The sequence below is a fragment of the Xyrauchen texanus genome, chromosome 42 (assembly GCF_025860055.1).
Source record: "Xyrauchen texanus isolate HMW12.3.18 chromosome 42, RBS_HiC_50CHRs, whole genome shotgun sequence".
Classification (NCBI taxonomy): domain Eukaryota; kingdom Metazoa; phylum Chordata; class Actinopteri; order Cypriniformes; family Catostomidae; genus Xyrauchen; species Xyrauchen texanus.
This window is the reverse complement of record NC_068317.1, coordinates 10694269-10711612: the sequence shown is the minus strand read 5'-3', so window position 1 is coordinate 10711612 and position 17344 is coordinate 10694269.

The window sequence follows — 17344 nt, the reverse complement described above, 5'->3', positions numbered from 1 at the left end:
ACTGTTGGTTTTAACAAAATATCTGGGCACAAACATTTGGTGTAGTATTTAGTGGTGCATAAAAGGCAAGCATCACAATTAGAAATAGGTACCACTAATTTTCTTTTCAACCAATGCAAAGTACTATAAAGGCAATATCTCTGATATCAAGGCCATTGCACATCTAGATACTTTTATTAAATGGAAAGTTTTTGTGAATTCTAAAATTCAAAGATAAAATAGGTAAGTATAGCCATTTAAAATTAAAAAGCCATTATTTCAGTAACCTCAGTTTTTCTAATTGCCACTTTATTGTGACAGCTTGTAGTGCTGTGCTAATATCAAGGTGGTAAGTATATTTGTCCTGTCGCTGTTTTATCATACAAAGGGACATGTCTTAAGCACTTAAGGGAAAGGGACATGTCTAGATGACTGACACACTAAAGTAGAGCCTCATGCTGTGTTTTTTTTTACTTGGCAATATTCCTGTTGTAGGGGTCAAAGGTCATTCCCCCATTGGGAAACAAATATCTCTTTCTTTGAGTGCACATTCAAACAGTTATGAAACTTTTTCTGGCACAGACCTCTAGTGTTCATATTTGAAATATTGTTCACCAGAGGAACATATCAAGTGTAGTAATTGAAAAGAAGAGTAAAAGGAGAAAGTTGCAATACAGAGATGAAAGCTTGCTCTGTGGAGACTACAGGTCAAAGGTCACATCATACCCCAAGGAGGTACACAATAAGGATGTAATAGGTTTTCTTTCACCACCCCACATTCTCAAAGGTTTTGCCCTAACTAATTTTGGGGTTAGGGTTACCCATGTCTGCCAAAGGTCTAGAACACTTTAGCACAAAAGGTTGACAGTTTTTGCTGTGGAGTCTTGGATGTTACAAAGCAATATTTGTCACTCTTCAGGAAGGATTTTGGAGAGAGATTTCTTGCCCCTTGGACACTTGTCTTTAACAGCACGTATTCTGGTTCCCTCTGCTGATATAAAATTCAAAACATTACTATATTTTCATACAGATGATGGAAAGTTTAATGTTTTCAAAACAATCATTGTTTTCTAGCTTCAAGTTTCAGAGGGTGGTGACTGGACGTGTCTAGACGGCGAAGCATAAAACGGTCTGTTGGCTATGAATAAACACTTTGATCTGAGCATGATTAGGCTTGCTCGTCTTTGTTGGTGGGGATTATTTGTGTTTAATTGAATTCAAAATGCTTCCCAACGTAATGCACGTATAAGCTGGACATTTCTACAGCAAAATCAGAGGAATCACAATTCATTAGGTGTGAAGTGGTGCTACGCAGACTGAATTTTGAGAGCAAACTCTGGAAACAAGGACAAATAACTTATGTGAGTGGTGCTTATGCTTGTGCAACACTTGCCGCCATGATGCAAGAGTATTGGTGCTGGTTGCCAGGGCTTTGCTATGCGGTTGCTAGGGTATTCTTGATGGTTGATTGATGGCCCAAGTTAAAAAAGTCTACACCCAAGTCTCCATTATATTCTGGTCCCTTGACATGGCTTGGGTTCCTCTGGATTTTTGCCCAATTTATCACCTGCCAGGAGCAAATAATGAGTCAAATTGCAGTGGAAAGTAATAGCATATCTCTCTTTATAAAGCTGGGCAATTTGATGTATCATTTATATTCGTAGCACAATCAGTGTGGGTCAAATCAAGTACCAAATTTAATACTCAGGACTAGGGATTTATTGAAATCCCAACCCTAGTTACGAGCAATAGTAATGGTGATGCTTGCAAAGGCAAATCATGATCCATACCACACAGGGTTGTTTCAGACCATTCTGATGCCCTAGGCAAGATCCCTATTGCTGCCCCCATTTGTTGGGGGTTTGGGGTGCGTGCTGGTGGCCTCCTCCTTGGCGCCCCCTGCCTAATTCTCCTAAGCCTATAAACAGCCCTGTTACCACATATGAGTTGCCAAACAGCCATGTTTCTCTGTGAGCTTGGTTACATGGGCACCAGAAAGCCATTTATTGTGAGAAAGCTGCTTTTTTTCATGGAAAAGTATGCAAAAAGTGTTCCTTCTCCTTTAAAAATATTAATTAAATAAGTGTCCTGATATATCTCACCGGTCTCTATGACAGCTGTAGACTTTGTAAAGAGCAAACAAAAATGTGTCCACGAACTTGTGGATATTGACACTTTTCACCTGTCAATCATTTTGCTTGTTCTCATAGTGTTGTATTTGAAGCGGATCATGATTCATAGTGTTTGACAGTTGAGGGCGCTATTGTGCCACTGTTGAATTTGACAGCCACAGGAACAAACAATTCTGCTCTTTTGCTCGATTTTGGTCTCAAAATTATCTTTGAATGGTGGGGTTTTGAAATGAGGGCACATGGCTATTTCAACGGCTCAGTCACGTGAAAGCTTCAGAATGCTAAAATCGCTTGCAGCATCAAATTCATCGGCGTTTGAATTTACATGCACTTTGTTGGCTTTCTATTTACTCTCATCAGTAAGCAACTTTCTCTAAGCAACAACATTTCCCTGTGACACTTAAATAACAAACATGGGATCCGTGGAAGAGATGTTGCTGTATTTTTCTTCTTCTTAACTGTCTATCGTAACCTGCAGCCGAATTGTGGTGCAATAGTTGGGTTTCCCTTTTACATCATACCCCCAATGTATTGACAAGCACACATAAGTAATAATTCAACAAATATACGCCTCTGCAAATCTTTATTAGAACAAGCTCAGTGAGGCTGTCTTAAATGGTCTTGTACTGTATATACATTGACACCATGGATGCCTGTTTCACTTCCTGTTTGACATGAAGTGCCTCTGGACTTCTTTCAAATGTATATTGTGTTGTTTTTATATAGCTTTTGATTTGGACAACTTTGCTTTTTACCTCAGTGTCAATTCCTGGAAAGTTCTGCAGTACTTGAAGAGATTGCTTTGATAAATTGTAGATTAAAGCTATAACTTTATACACAAATAGACTAGTCGGTTATTGGATAATTAGTAGATCATCCTGAAACATTCATAAATATTTGCAATACCTATCAAAGCAAGGTTAAAAAGAAAAAAGGTGTAAGAACCTCTATACCTGCCTCGTGGAAAAGAATTAAGCATACTTTTAAAATGAATGCTGCTCATTAAGTACTTTCAAAGATCACACTTGTGTATGTACTAAAAGTATTCTTTTTTAACAATTTACTGCAACTTAAGTGATATTTCATTATTGTTTGTATGTTAAATGCAACAACGTTTGAGTGCTTTTTTGACCCACTATTGTAGCACTTAAATTAATGCAATATAATGTTGGATGCTACTTAATACTAGTTGGACTGCAATTTAAGTGCAGTAAGTAGGCAATTCTGAAATATTTACCATTACACTTGAAATTCATTTGTATTATAATCTTGAAATTACTTGCATTTAAACTTCAATTGTAGATTCTCCTTTGAGGTTTACATCAGCAACATTCTATCAATTCAGCTACACAAGCATCACTTTTTTTTATCAACATATTTGACATGAAGTGCCATTTTTGGTGTTTTTGGATCAAAGTAAAAAAAATAAACTTAGTTTTAGGTTTTCATTCAACTGTAAAACAAAATGCATTGGAAAAAAATTATTATAATAATAATAATAAATAAATATATATAACCAATTCAAATTAAAAACACTGTTATAACAACAACAAAAAAATATATTTTTAAATATCATCAAATCACAAATTCTACTAATTTCAATGTTTTCCCTTCATCTAAAATCTCTGCACCAGCTATCGTCATCCCTATCTTCTAAATCTAGTAGACTCAAACAGCTAGCTTTGATGCTATGGGAGTGTTAACATGTTTTATCATGGCCCTGTACTATACATGCCCTTCTTTGTGTACAGTGATAAAGTTTCATGCCTCTCTGATCACCTAAATATTTTACCGTCATGTTATAAAAAAAAAGCTGGGACTCACCACGCCTTATAAGAAGTCCTAATAAAAAAAGGCAAAACACAAAATCCAAATAGAGAGAAAAACAAAAAACAATCAACAAAATACATTATGTCATTTGCCAGTGAAGAAGAAAGTCTTTATTATGTTCAATACGTGTGCAGATTGTGAATGACCTCTGCAGGTAAAGACATTTTCTAACCAAAAGAGTATCAAAACACTCGTTAGCCTACATGAAAACACTTAAAAAAGTGCCATGACATTACCATGTTTTTTTGGGATATGCACCATTACCTAGGAGCACCTTGTTATTACAATGGAATGTCAATGTGGTAATATAGCAAAGTACCATGGCATTTTTGTAATTACCTTTAGAATACATGCTGTAAAATGTAATTTGTAACGTATTCCGTTAGATTACTCAGGGTCAGTAACGTATTTTAAATAATTTGATTTCTTCACTTGTTTCGACTATAAAAATTCTGCCAGTACAGTCAGACAAAATACACATGTTAAAAATACATTCTCTGAAAAACCCCAAATATCTTATGCAGTGTTGTTTCTAAAACAAGATTAATCAAACTGAACTTGTTTTAAGGATTTTCAGATATTTTTACAGGAAAACAATACAAAAATGATTATCAAGAATATGATTTTTGCCCTAATATCAAAGGTCTTAATAAATAAATTAAATTATAAAATTATAAATTATGATCCAATGTGAATTTTCTTGATAAAAATATGATCGTGCCTGGTAACATGTGCATGTAAAATGGCTAGAAATAGCATTTTAGCTTAGCGTAAAGCTGACAATTTACACAAGGTATATTTCTATTTATTCTGCTCCAAACTTACTTCAAACGTACTTCTCTGTCTGCTCGTATGAATGTAACATCATAAGAAAGTGTTTCACCGCTGTTCAAATGCACTTTGAATCACATCATTTATATGTATAAATGTTTCCATCTGAAAGGAATAAATATTAAATGAAACAAATGACAATAAAATGCAAAGTAATCTCTTTAGTAATCAAAATAATTTTTTAATGTAACTGTATTCGAATTACCAATGATTTAAATTGTAACTGCAGTGGAATACAGCTACTTATATTTTGTATTTTAAATACGTAATCCCATTACATGTATTCCGTTACTCCCCAAACCTGCATGGTAGTAACATGGTATCCTTTGAAGTACTTTGAAGCACCGTGCAACAACAGAATGGTGCATAAATAGTTGTATATCAAAGTACCATGTTATTACCATCTGATACCATCAGTAATCACAACGAGCCCATATGCACACACACACACACACACACACACACACACACACACCAAGGAATTAACCTCTTATCAAAAGCTTCCAGTACATACAGAAATACTCAGCTAGACACAGAATTACAGGATAAGATGAATTGTATACTGTATGTATGCAGAATTTATAGAGAAATGTGAAATGTTACATTTAAATGTATATGGGTTTGTAGAGGTAGTTGTATAAATATAAAAACAAAAAAATAGTGATTTTTACATGTTGAACACAACAGTCCAAATAGGTAGCATATCTAAATATGAATTTACATGTTTGTTAGTTTTACGTCCACATACGTATTGCAACTACTGTAAACTTGTATACTGTCACCTTCAGCTTGCTCACAGGGGATCTAAATAAAATTATTATTTAATTATTTAATTTCTATACACATTTTCACTACACAATGATCACTGTAAGACATTATAGATATTACAGTTTCATTTTTTTATTTGTTTTTGTTAATACATGATTTTCTGTAAAGCTGCTTTGAAATTATTATACTTCACTATAGCTTTGATAAACGTCATGCGAATGTCTTTTAGGTGCTTTGTATATGACAGTATGCTCTGTGCATCTGCGCTTGAACAAAAGGAAGTAGCTTAAATGTAGCAAGCTACTTTTGGCGTATAGCTTGTAGTGTATCTTGCTATTTTTTCTTAAGCGTAGCTTTTAGCTTAACTCATTTTTCTGTTGAGTAGTTGGTAGTTAAGCTAGCTACATTTTCTGAGTAGCTTGCCTAACAGTGTACAAAAGATGGTTAATGATACACGCTTTTGAAAGTCATACACCTGTAGCACAAATCTAGCATTGCTAATGCTCATTCCATTCAAAGTCAGATGTGGGATATTCCAACTTGACATATCTGACCATAAAGGCATTACCTTGCAAAATGCTCGGAAGATGACGTATAAAGAAACAAAACTCCAACGCTCCCGTTAGCTTTGCAGGTGTTTGAATTCATCAAAAATGTCTCCTACAACCCAATTGGTAAACAATGCTGCAATGCAAGCATTTGTGCTACAGGTTTACGGTAATCAAAAAAAAAGAGTAATTAACCATGTTTTGGACCTGTCTCTTTAGGCATTTGTTAAACAAGCTTTTACATCATGTAGGCTAATGTCGGAATTGTAACATAATCAGAGGGTAGATCCATTTGCAGCTTAACATGTAAGGTCACAGAGAATATACAACAGGCAGAGGTCAGTAAACAAAATATACAGCAACATATATAATAATTGTGGTCACAAAATAGGCAGAGCGTCGAAGCAGGCAGAAAACAATGACAAAGAGTATTCCAGGAGCAGTTCAAACACAGGCAGACTACAATAGAAAAATAATTTGTTCAGAATTGTTAGCCGGGCAAAAACAAGACTTCCCACTGAGCCCTGTGTTTGCAGTGCATAAATAGTCCATGAAATGGGTTACAGGTGCATTGTAATCAGTTCCGCTGTGGATAATGGGAATTTGAGTTTGTAAGATCAGTTAATACTCAGGTGACAGCGCTCTCTGGTGGTTATCGAGGGGAATTTTCATAACAGAGCCCCTCCCCTGTGAGCGGCTCCCGACGCAAGGATGCACGCAACGCTGTGGTCTTCCAAGGGGTCTGGGGGTAGGTCTTTATGGGTGAGTCCAGTGGAATTCTATTATGAGGTTGGGGTCAAGAATGTCCTCAGCACTGACCCAGGACCGCTCCTCCAGACCATATCCCTCCCAGTCTTCCAGATGTTGAATTACGCGACCCCGCCATCTGGAGTCCATGTCAATCAAACAGGGTTCAGCTGTTACTAGATCACTTGAGAATTATAGAATTACACACTCTGGATAATTTTCAACAGCAGAATAAGAATATGAACTTTCTAATAAGTGACACAGGCCTAGGATATCACATATACAGCCGGTTATGTTGTTATTGATGTCTTAATCAGTCCTCTTGTCTGGTTGGGCAAATTCTCTTTCACTTGCCCCTTCAAAAAAAATGCAATAATGTTAGGCAATAATGTTAAGCCCTGTGAGCCATCAAAGAAATGAAGCAAAAGAGGTTACCTGCCCCTTGTAATAATGAGTGTGTGTGTATGAGGTAATTGATGAGAAACACTTTATGATTTAATTACTTTTGTCTTTGTTTATTTAATACAAAGATATATATTACTGAACCTGCAGAGTTGCAATTACAATGCATGTTAAGCGAACTAACTCACAGCACCTCCTGAGATGTTCGGAGGTCATTTGCAGCATTCTCATAGACTACATTATTCTTGAAAACAGTTTTCAGATGAATGAAACGTGAAAAAAGGAGTGATAACTCTACATGCGCCTGTTCCACGAGACCTGTTCCTGATCATTCTGCACGCCTCTGAACAAACAGCGAATCAGACACGAGCATTGATAGCTTTTCCTTTGTTTGTTCTAGGGCTACCCCTGATAGTCGACCAAACCTTAGTGGATTAGAAGAGTCTTGGTCGACCAAGTTTTGATCGGTTGGCTGGTCGCAGAACAAGCTCCACACAAAAATGACGAACACCGGTTTTACTGCTGGTTGGACACTAGGTGGCCCTATGAGGTAATTTAGTTAAGCAGGGTTAGGGTTAAGCCAACACAATAAAGCAAGACACCATGATTTCAAACTTTGAACTTTATTTTCAAATGAAACTGGAAAATAAAATAAAAAAAGTGTAATTAAAATGTGTGTTGCATCTAGATATGTGGAAACCCCTGGGCTGAGGGATTCGTAAATATTCTTGCTTTAGTGATTTTGCATTGAAAATTACATTCATTTATTATTAAAAAAAAAAACTTAGATCAAATACATTTCTAAATTCAAATTGCACTCCAAACGAAATGAAAAAGCAATTAAATTAAAAGTGATAAAAGAATAATATATATATATATATATATATATATATATATATATATATACCTTTCCATTTACCGTCAGGCAAGTATCTGTCTACCGGTAATCATGCAGGCAGAAAATTACTTAAATGAAGACATAAATACAATTGTAAATGTAAAAAACAATAATTATAATGATGATAACAATCACTGAAATATAAATCATGGTTCGAGGTGAATGTGTTTTTGTATTAATTTATGTTTTAATCTCAGATGTATAGGCTGCAGAGTTGTGGACACAATGAACTGCTCTGAAGAAATATAACAAAATGAACTCAAAGCACCTCCTGAGTTGAGATGTCTGAGGTAATTTACAGCACTCATATAAGATACTGTTCTTCCAAAAAAAATTTAGAAGACGGAAACAAAGAAAGAGTGAGAAACTTCTAGATACCATTGTTCAACGAGACTGCACACCTCTGTACAAACATACATTCGCATAGACGGGTTTTCTGTCATCTGTTCTTAATATTATAATAAAGTGTGTTCCTTCAAGCGCATGTCTGTGTTCTATGGGCAAATTATTTGTGCTATTCATTTGATAATAACAATAGCCTAATAATAATAATTGAATACATGGGAAAACTAGTCAAATATCGTATTGACATCGTCAAAGGCATCAGCTATTGGCGATCAATCTGACCATCATTGATCCCTGAGATCATCATCTGTTGGCACAACCCTAATGTGCATTTCTCTATAAATTAACAATGTTCAAAAGGTCTCCTTGCTGGCTTTTCCGACACATTCAGAATCATTACAGCTTTTGCCGGTGTCACTGTGGCTTGCTTCGTGCGTGCGCTTGTAAAATGTATATTTTAAAGGCTCATTATTATGGTTTAAGATTTCTCTGTAATGTAGAACAGTGTTAGCAATGTTACTTATAACATTCTTTCTCAGCCCTGGAACTCCATTTTCTGATGCCCTCCCAAACAAATAACAAACAAAAAAAAGTAAAAAAAATATAAAAAAAGTAACAAACATGCGACTAGTCAACTAATGGCTTAAATTAATGCCTATAGTCAACTAGGAAAATCTTTGGTCGGGGCAGCCCGTCTGTTCTTTTCTTGGCATGTGTCACTCCAAGATGTTGCTCGTTGCGGTTATGCCTCATACACTAATATCAAAGCTGTAGGATTGTGGTACCGTCCATATTACACAACCGTCTGTAGCGAATCATCTCTATGAAATATTAATAATCAATCATAACTTGTTATAATCGATTATGAATATTTGGATCAGTTAATCAGGTTAACTTGTTGTAGCTACATTAACATTACAACCAAATACTCGGTTCATCCCGTGAACACTCAATATTGGTTATTAATTAATTAATTAATAGAAATGTACATTTCCGGGGCATGGGAAATGTCTTTCTTACTAAGTATTAAGAGCAAGTAGTCAAAATCTATGATTAGTGACTTTAGATATGAGCTTGAGACACAGACAACTTTACGTGTGACATGAACAAGACTTTATTAACTAGACTAAACATTTAAACTACTCTAACATACAGATACATGCATACAGTTTACCAAGGGAAAGAGGGCTGAAGCAGAATACAGGAAGGCAAGAAGTTATAGCATTGTTTGAAGTTCAGCAGATCAACAGCCTGAGCAAACCATCATATTAGTTCTGACACGCCCTTTTTAGAAAGGGGTAAGGATACTTAATGTGTCAAATAATGAGACTAAGTTTGATACTTGCATGTCCCATTTGAATTAAACTGTCCTGAAGCAATTTGTTGAGGCTCCAGTTGATCTTTGATGATGTTGTCTTGATGAGAAAGAACCAGTGGGAGTCAGAGGATCTTTGGTGAATGGAAAGACAAGGCCGTAGCCTGGCGCACGCTTGGGAGTCCTTGGGGGCCTCTAGTTCAGCATCATCTTCATTAGGACTTCTCAGGAAGGACCAAGAGAGTAAGAGAGCACAAGGCTCAGAGAGCTAAGAGAGGGCTAAGAGGACCAGAAAGCAAGAGGACAAGAAGCAAGAGAGAGAGAAGGGCCGGTGTGGATGCAATTTATAACCTTAGAAAACGTGTCCCACCTCTCATTGGCTCGACCAATAAGAAGGGTGGAAGTTCCAGGCGGGAATTTGGTATATTGCTCTTTGTTCTAAGGGTGCTCATTGCATATGCACCCTGGAGGGGTGGTAGCCGATGAAGAAACTAGGAAATATTCTTGTAATACTAATATGTTGTTGTTATCGACATATCATGTACACAGTCATTTCGATCTTCAAAATACCAAGTTATAGAGACCAAATATGCCACACATATGATTTCGGTTAACCATAGTATGCAAAGTCTGAAACATTAACCCATTAGAGTTTGCAAGAAAACATAGACCAAACAACATAAAGGAAAATCATGAGATGGAACATTAGATACATGTCAATACATTTATCACATGGATATATATATAGAATATATAGGATTAAAAGGGTTCATTTCTCCTTCTCAGTAAGAATTAAGTGAGAGTCAGCACTCTCTGAACATTCCTTTGGAGGTCGTAAAAGTCTCCTTATCAGCCCTGTAACCTGAGACTTGGTTCTGCCAGGGTGTTCGTTTCATTTGAGATGTTAGTTTCGGAGGAGTTTCATAGACCTTTGTATATAATGAATAATTAGTGTGTGTCTGGTTGGTCCAGACCCTACACGTCTGTCTTGTCATGGAAGTCGTAGGGTTTTCAATTACACGAGGAATTGGCGACGGGTGAACACATTACAAAACATTTCATTATTGATGAATCATCGATGACTCTCCTGGACTCCAAATTACATTTCACAACAGAGTGCACGCGAGAAATGATACGAAATAACAAATGCATGATCATATGTTATGCATTTCAGAATATGATGTGTATGTTTTTAATCACCTTTACATAATGTGTAAAGGCATCATATATTTTATTGGTTACAATATGAAAAAGTACCTCCTACTGAAAAATATACCTGTTTGTTTACCTGACTGTCCAAGAGAATTGGCAATTTCTCTCCAACTCTTCTCATTCTCCACCCGGTTGTGGTACAGTTCAGATGAAACATCAAATAGGCACTGGTGCTCCTGCCAATTTTCCATAATTTTTCCTCCATTTCTTTGGTCCAATTAGACTTTCTTGATATCACAGCCACTTGCATAGAACATTGATTTTCTGTTGCAGGTACATCAGGACTCTTCCCACTGAAATTCCCCATGCCCCGTTTCTTGCTCTCTCATTGGCTGTAGGTCAACGCTGCATATGTATTCAGTCAAACATATTTCACATTGCACGATTTGGAATCGCAGACAGGTCCAGATATTTTATATTCTAGATATCTTGCTGACCGCGGCGATGCGTCGGCACGTCTCCAAGATCGCGTCTTTGATAATTCATACATTGCGTTAATCGCTCACGGGAGGGAGCTCCGATTTGCCTATGCTTTCGGGCTTTTGTCAGCGATCTCCACAAAACTGTCGTCGAGTGAAAATTGGGCCTAAAATCATGTAGTGTATACTTGCCATTAAATGAGCAAAATTACATTAAATACATTTGGACAAGGAGCTTACGTACTGGATTCAGCCTCGTCACATTTTGCGGGTGCAAGTTTCACACACTGGGCGACTGTTTAATATATTTGTTCACTACCCAGATCCATGGTTTTGCCATTTCCTGATATTGTCAATCATCGTCTGTCAATCAAGTGTCTCAATTAACATCAAGATCTTTGTAAAATATAGTCAATATCCGATTACAGCGTCCCAGCCCTAAATTATACACAATAACACAAAATCATAGATGATGCTCACCATGTATAAAGAGTTGTCCGGATCAAAGAACAATCATGTCTTCATGCTGCTCCAACATAACGGAGTAATCCATGAAGTCCAGGCATCCTTTCACACTGTGATACAGAAACACACAAGTTCGGAGGAAGGAAATGCTTGAAACCTTGCAGCTTGCAGGATGACATGGAAGAAACCAAACTCATACCTAAGAGTAATTGACAAAAAAGACAATTTTGATATTCTTAAAATGTACTTTGCTCACTTTTGATATCCTAACAAAAACAGGGCACTATATTACTCCCCAATTTTCAGTACCACATCCATATGGTCATAATTCTTTCTTGAAAAGAAATGGCTTACATATCATTGACTCTGGATATCAAGCTAGGATTGGAGAAAGTATACTATTATAACATCAAGTGACTTGCCGACATTAGCTTTAAGTTGTTAAATGTTTGCATTTTGAGTGCTTCAATCTCAAAGACTTATTCAGGATGAAGTCAAAAACAAACCATACAAGAAATAAAAAACAACAACAAATGCTTATTTGATTAAATTGTTTAAAAGTATTTCTGTGGGAAGAGTCTACTGGCTTCCTCTTCTATTTCCTATATGGACATCAGGACTTCATTCTCCTAATAACACATGAATATTGCTTGTTACACACTAAACAAATAACATACATTAAGAGTAGCTCTTAGAAGGTCTACATACTGTGTTGTTCACACCGAAAATACAAAGACACTGACCTTAAGGCGTAGAGACTTAGAATGGTCCAGGATGTGGGGCAGCTCAGACCTGATGTGAATGTGCTCTCTAAAGACTTTATGAGCCAGCCTCCCAACAATGGAGAAGTACTTGAGTCTTTCGACTGTTGCTGAAAGAGAAATGTGTGAAAACTTTTCATTTCAGAGAAGACAACAGGAGATGTGATGATGAAAATCATGTGATCTTATATGGGTGAAAGATGGTTTTCTCTGTACCTGTTCAGGAACCGCTCTCATAATTCCTGATTTCTTGAAGTCATCTGCATCATCAGGCGTGATGTGAAGAGTCTGAGATGCTAGCAGGAGGAAAAAGCAGAGTAAGACAAGTCAGGGACATTGAAAACCGTATTAGTGTGTTTGAAAGTGTAAAACATGAGGCACTGAAGGAGTCTAAACTCACCTAAATGTAATGCAGACAGTTTTTCAAGAAACTTTGTGGACACAGGTCTTGTCGGTTGTGAGCTCTGTGAATGGATAGTAGACTTCTGGACATCATCAGTTGAATCTGCTGCTGCACAAGAGAAAAAGAGAGAGCTTTTATCAAATCTGTAAAAGTGATACAACCAGAGAAGAATTAATTACATAACAAAGTCCACTCAATAACTATTAGAAGAACTGCATTTTGACATTGCCTGGAGAAAATGTGATAGGTGCTTGACCATGCAAAATTCACTGCCATGACAATAAGTGTTGCTAATGCATTTGAGTGGTTGCTAGGGTTCTGATAAAGATGTTGTTGGATGGTTACATACTGGCTCAAGTCAATTTAATTGTAATATCTTTCCATAAAAAGGTATTTTTTTAAGTTTGACAAGCGAGAGGAGTTGCTCACAGTTGTTGAGAACATCTTCAGTAGCTTGAACAGGGCTCGGTGTAGGCAGAGCGAGCTGATGCCTGTGGTGGCGCTGGTTCAGATCATCTGACGTCAGGTTAGCCTCGGTGGTTTGACGATGGTCAAACAAGATCACTTCATTCACCTGGACACACAAACAGACATGACTGTTGTAATCTAGTTCAAGTTCTGCTAACCTGATTTCAGTAGCCATGTATAAGAATGAGGTTTCCTGAGCACTGACATTGCAGTTAAAAGGAACTGATATCAGCAGGCGCGGCAGCTCGGAGTTCAAACCATCCAATAGGGCTGCAGAGATCACAGGGCGGAGACTCTCACCTGTGGCATTAGAATCAGAGATGTGCATTCATCAATCAATAGTCAATAAAGATAAGACAACTAAATATTAATAATAATCTGTTAGTCTGGCTGCTGTTGAAGCATCATTACAGGAAGAGAGTTAAAGAAAGAAAGAAAGAAAGAAAGAAAGAAAGAAAGAAAGAAAGAAAGAAAAGTCCAGAAAGAGGGGCTACTCACCCTGAGGGAGAACACCCACTGCAGCCTGTCGAGAGTTTGTTTGGAGCTGCACCAGCTGGTTAACAGCACAGACACTCGTGGAGTCGGGAACCTTTGAAATATGCTAAATTAAGTTGTGGTATTTCATGTCAACTGCTCATATTCTATTCAGTTAACTGTATCATGTTTCTGTTTTTATTGTAATCCTGTGTGTTTAATTCCTAGTGTAAATGTTATTGTAGCACATCTCACCTGAGGAACAGTGGCCACAAACTGTCCAGAAGGCACATCAGGCGGGGTGGGGCGCAGAGCAGGAGGTGGCGACTCATTCTCATGCTCATTGTTGCCAGGTCGGGACTTCTCCTGGTTGTGCCGAGACAGGACAACACGCAAAAACCTGCCTCCAACAACGCGGCCATTCATTTTTTCAGCAGCCTTAGTGGCAGTTTCAGCTGAGAGGAAGGCCACGAATCCAAAACCTTTGCTCCGCCCGTTCTCCATGATCACCTGAACCCAGAACAGTCAATGTGTTTTAAATAGGCTTTTGTTACTTACATTATCCCTTTTTTTTTAACTAATGGCCACCATACCTTTGAACTGATGACAGTTCCAAAGGGGGAGAATGCAGTGCGGAGCTGCTCGTCGTGCATATTGTACGGCAGATTGGACACATAGAGACTCACACCCTGTTGAGAAAACATAGAGCACAAGTCAACATCACAAGTCAGCCTACACCGCAAGATATCACTATTCACTAAAGATATCATAATCATTCTGTTTCGTTAGGAAATGCTACTGCATATTGGGCAAATGTCAGGTTACTTAATTAATATTCATTGTCGACATTCAAATTTTGTATTTCAAATAAATAAAAAAAAAAAAACAAATAAAACTTTCCTTAATTAACGGTACTGGAAAATATTGTCAAATAGTCAGTTGTAAAACATTTTCAATTAGTACATTTCTACATAACTTCTGGACATGGCACATATTTGTTTCTGAGAAAAACATATTTAAGAATATCGTTTGCCATGTAAAACGTATTTTTTTGTAGTGAATATGAATATAAAATATTTTATATCTAATATATAATACATATATTTATACAAAAAAAAATATCATATATAAAATATTTTAGAATTTTTTTATAAGGTTTTCTGTAACAGGCTTGTCTTTTTTTGTACAGTCACTTAAATTAATCAAGAATAGAAAAATGTATCTGCTTTGTGCTTTTGACGAAGTATCGATGTTTTTAGAATCATTTTCATTATTAATATTATTATATTTATAATTTTTTTGAAGATGCTTGTTGATGTTGCTTGTTATTGTATTGTACATTTGGTTATGTTTATTAAAGCACAATAATACAAATGATAATAAAATTACTGGGGTGATACTTTAGCATTGCGTGTCTTTATGATCTCGGAAGGTTACCTAGCAACGCAAGCGTGATCTAATTAATATTCATGTGCTCAGAAGTCACCATGCCCTCACAACCATCCTGTCAGCTATTACAAATTTAAACCTGAATACAGTGTTAAAATAAAGAAAAACACACTTTTAAATAGTTTATTAGTATTCAAATTTGTGTTTCATAAATGACCTGTACACGTTATTTCAAACTGGCATCTGTTGCCTTGACGACGGAAGCGTTAGTCTTTCGAATATTTACTTATGAAAATTATAAAGTGATCTCAGTATCTGATCTGACACATTTTGTCCTGGATTACGATCTTCAGAGAAACTTCGGAAATAATCTACACTGTCAAAAGTGGTAACGTTCAATTGTTACTTTATTTACATTACTTACATTTATATAAATTTCCACTTATCAAACCCTTGAAAATTGTTTTGTTGATGTAACCTAAAGTAGGCTACTAAGGTTGATCCACTGGCGTTAAATACTGTATATACTTATGAATCAAAACAGTCAGAGGTCACCACATGAAACTTTATTTGTTGTAGTGAATATGAATATAAAATATTTTATATCTAATATGCATATATTTATACAAAAAAAATATCATATATAAAATATATTAGATTTTTTTCTGTAACATGCTTGTCTTTTTTATACAGTCATTTAAATTAATCAAGAATAGAAAAATTAATCTGTTGTGTGCTTTTGGCGAAGTATCACTGTTTTTAGAATTATTATTATTAATATTATTATTTTTATATATTTTTTGAAGATGCTTGTTGATGTTGCTTGTTATTGTATTGTACATTTGGTTAAGTTTATTAAAGCACAATAATAAAAAATTATAATAAAATTACTGGGGTGATACTTTAGCGCGTGTCTTTATGATCTCGGAAGTTTACTTAGCAACGTAAGCGTGATCTAATTAATATTCATGAGCTCATAAGTCACCATGCCCTCACAACCATCCTGTCAGCAGGTATTGCTAATTTAAATCTGAATACAGTGTTAAAATAAAGAAAAACACACTTTTAAATAGTTTATTAGTATTCAAATTTGTGTTTCATAAATGACCTGTACACGTTATTTCAAACTGGCATCTGTTGCCTTGACGACGGAAGCGTTAGTCTTTCGAATATTTACTTTTGAAAATTATAAAGTGATCTCAATATCTTATCTGACACATTTTGTCCTGGATTACGATCTTCAGAGAAACTTCAGAAATAATCTACACTGTCAAAAGTGGTAACGTTCAATTGTTACTTTATTTACATTAGCCTACTTACATTTATATAGCCTACATTTCCACTTATCAAACCCTTGAAAATTGTTTTGTTGATGTAACCTAAAGTACTAAGGTTGATCCAGTGGCGTTAAATACTGTATATACTTTTGAATCAAAACAGTTAGAGGTCACCACATAAAACTTTATTTGTTGTAGTGAATATGAATATAAAATATTTTATATCTAATATGCATATATTTATACAACAAAATATCATATATAAAATATTTTAGATTTTTTTTTTATAAGGTTTTCTGTAACAGGCTTGTCTTTTTTATACAGTCATTTAAATTAATCAAGAATAGAAAAATTAATCTGCTGTGTGCTTTAGACGAAGTATCACTGTTTTTAGAAATATTTTCATTATTATTATTATTAATAATATTAATATTTTTATATATTTTTTGAAGATGCTTGTTGATGTTGCTTGTTATTGTATTGTATATTTGATTACGTTTATTAAAGCACAATAATAAAAATGATAATAAAATTACTGGGGTGATACTTTAGCATTGAGTGTCTTTACGATCTCGGAAGGTTACCTAGCAACGCAAGCGTGATCTAATTAATATTCATGAGCTCGGAATTCACCATGCCCTTAACCATCCTGTCAGCGGGTATTGCTAATTTAAACCTGAA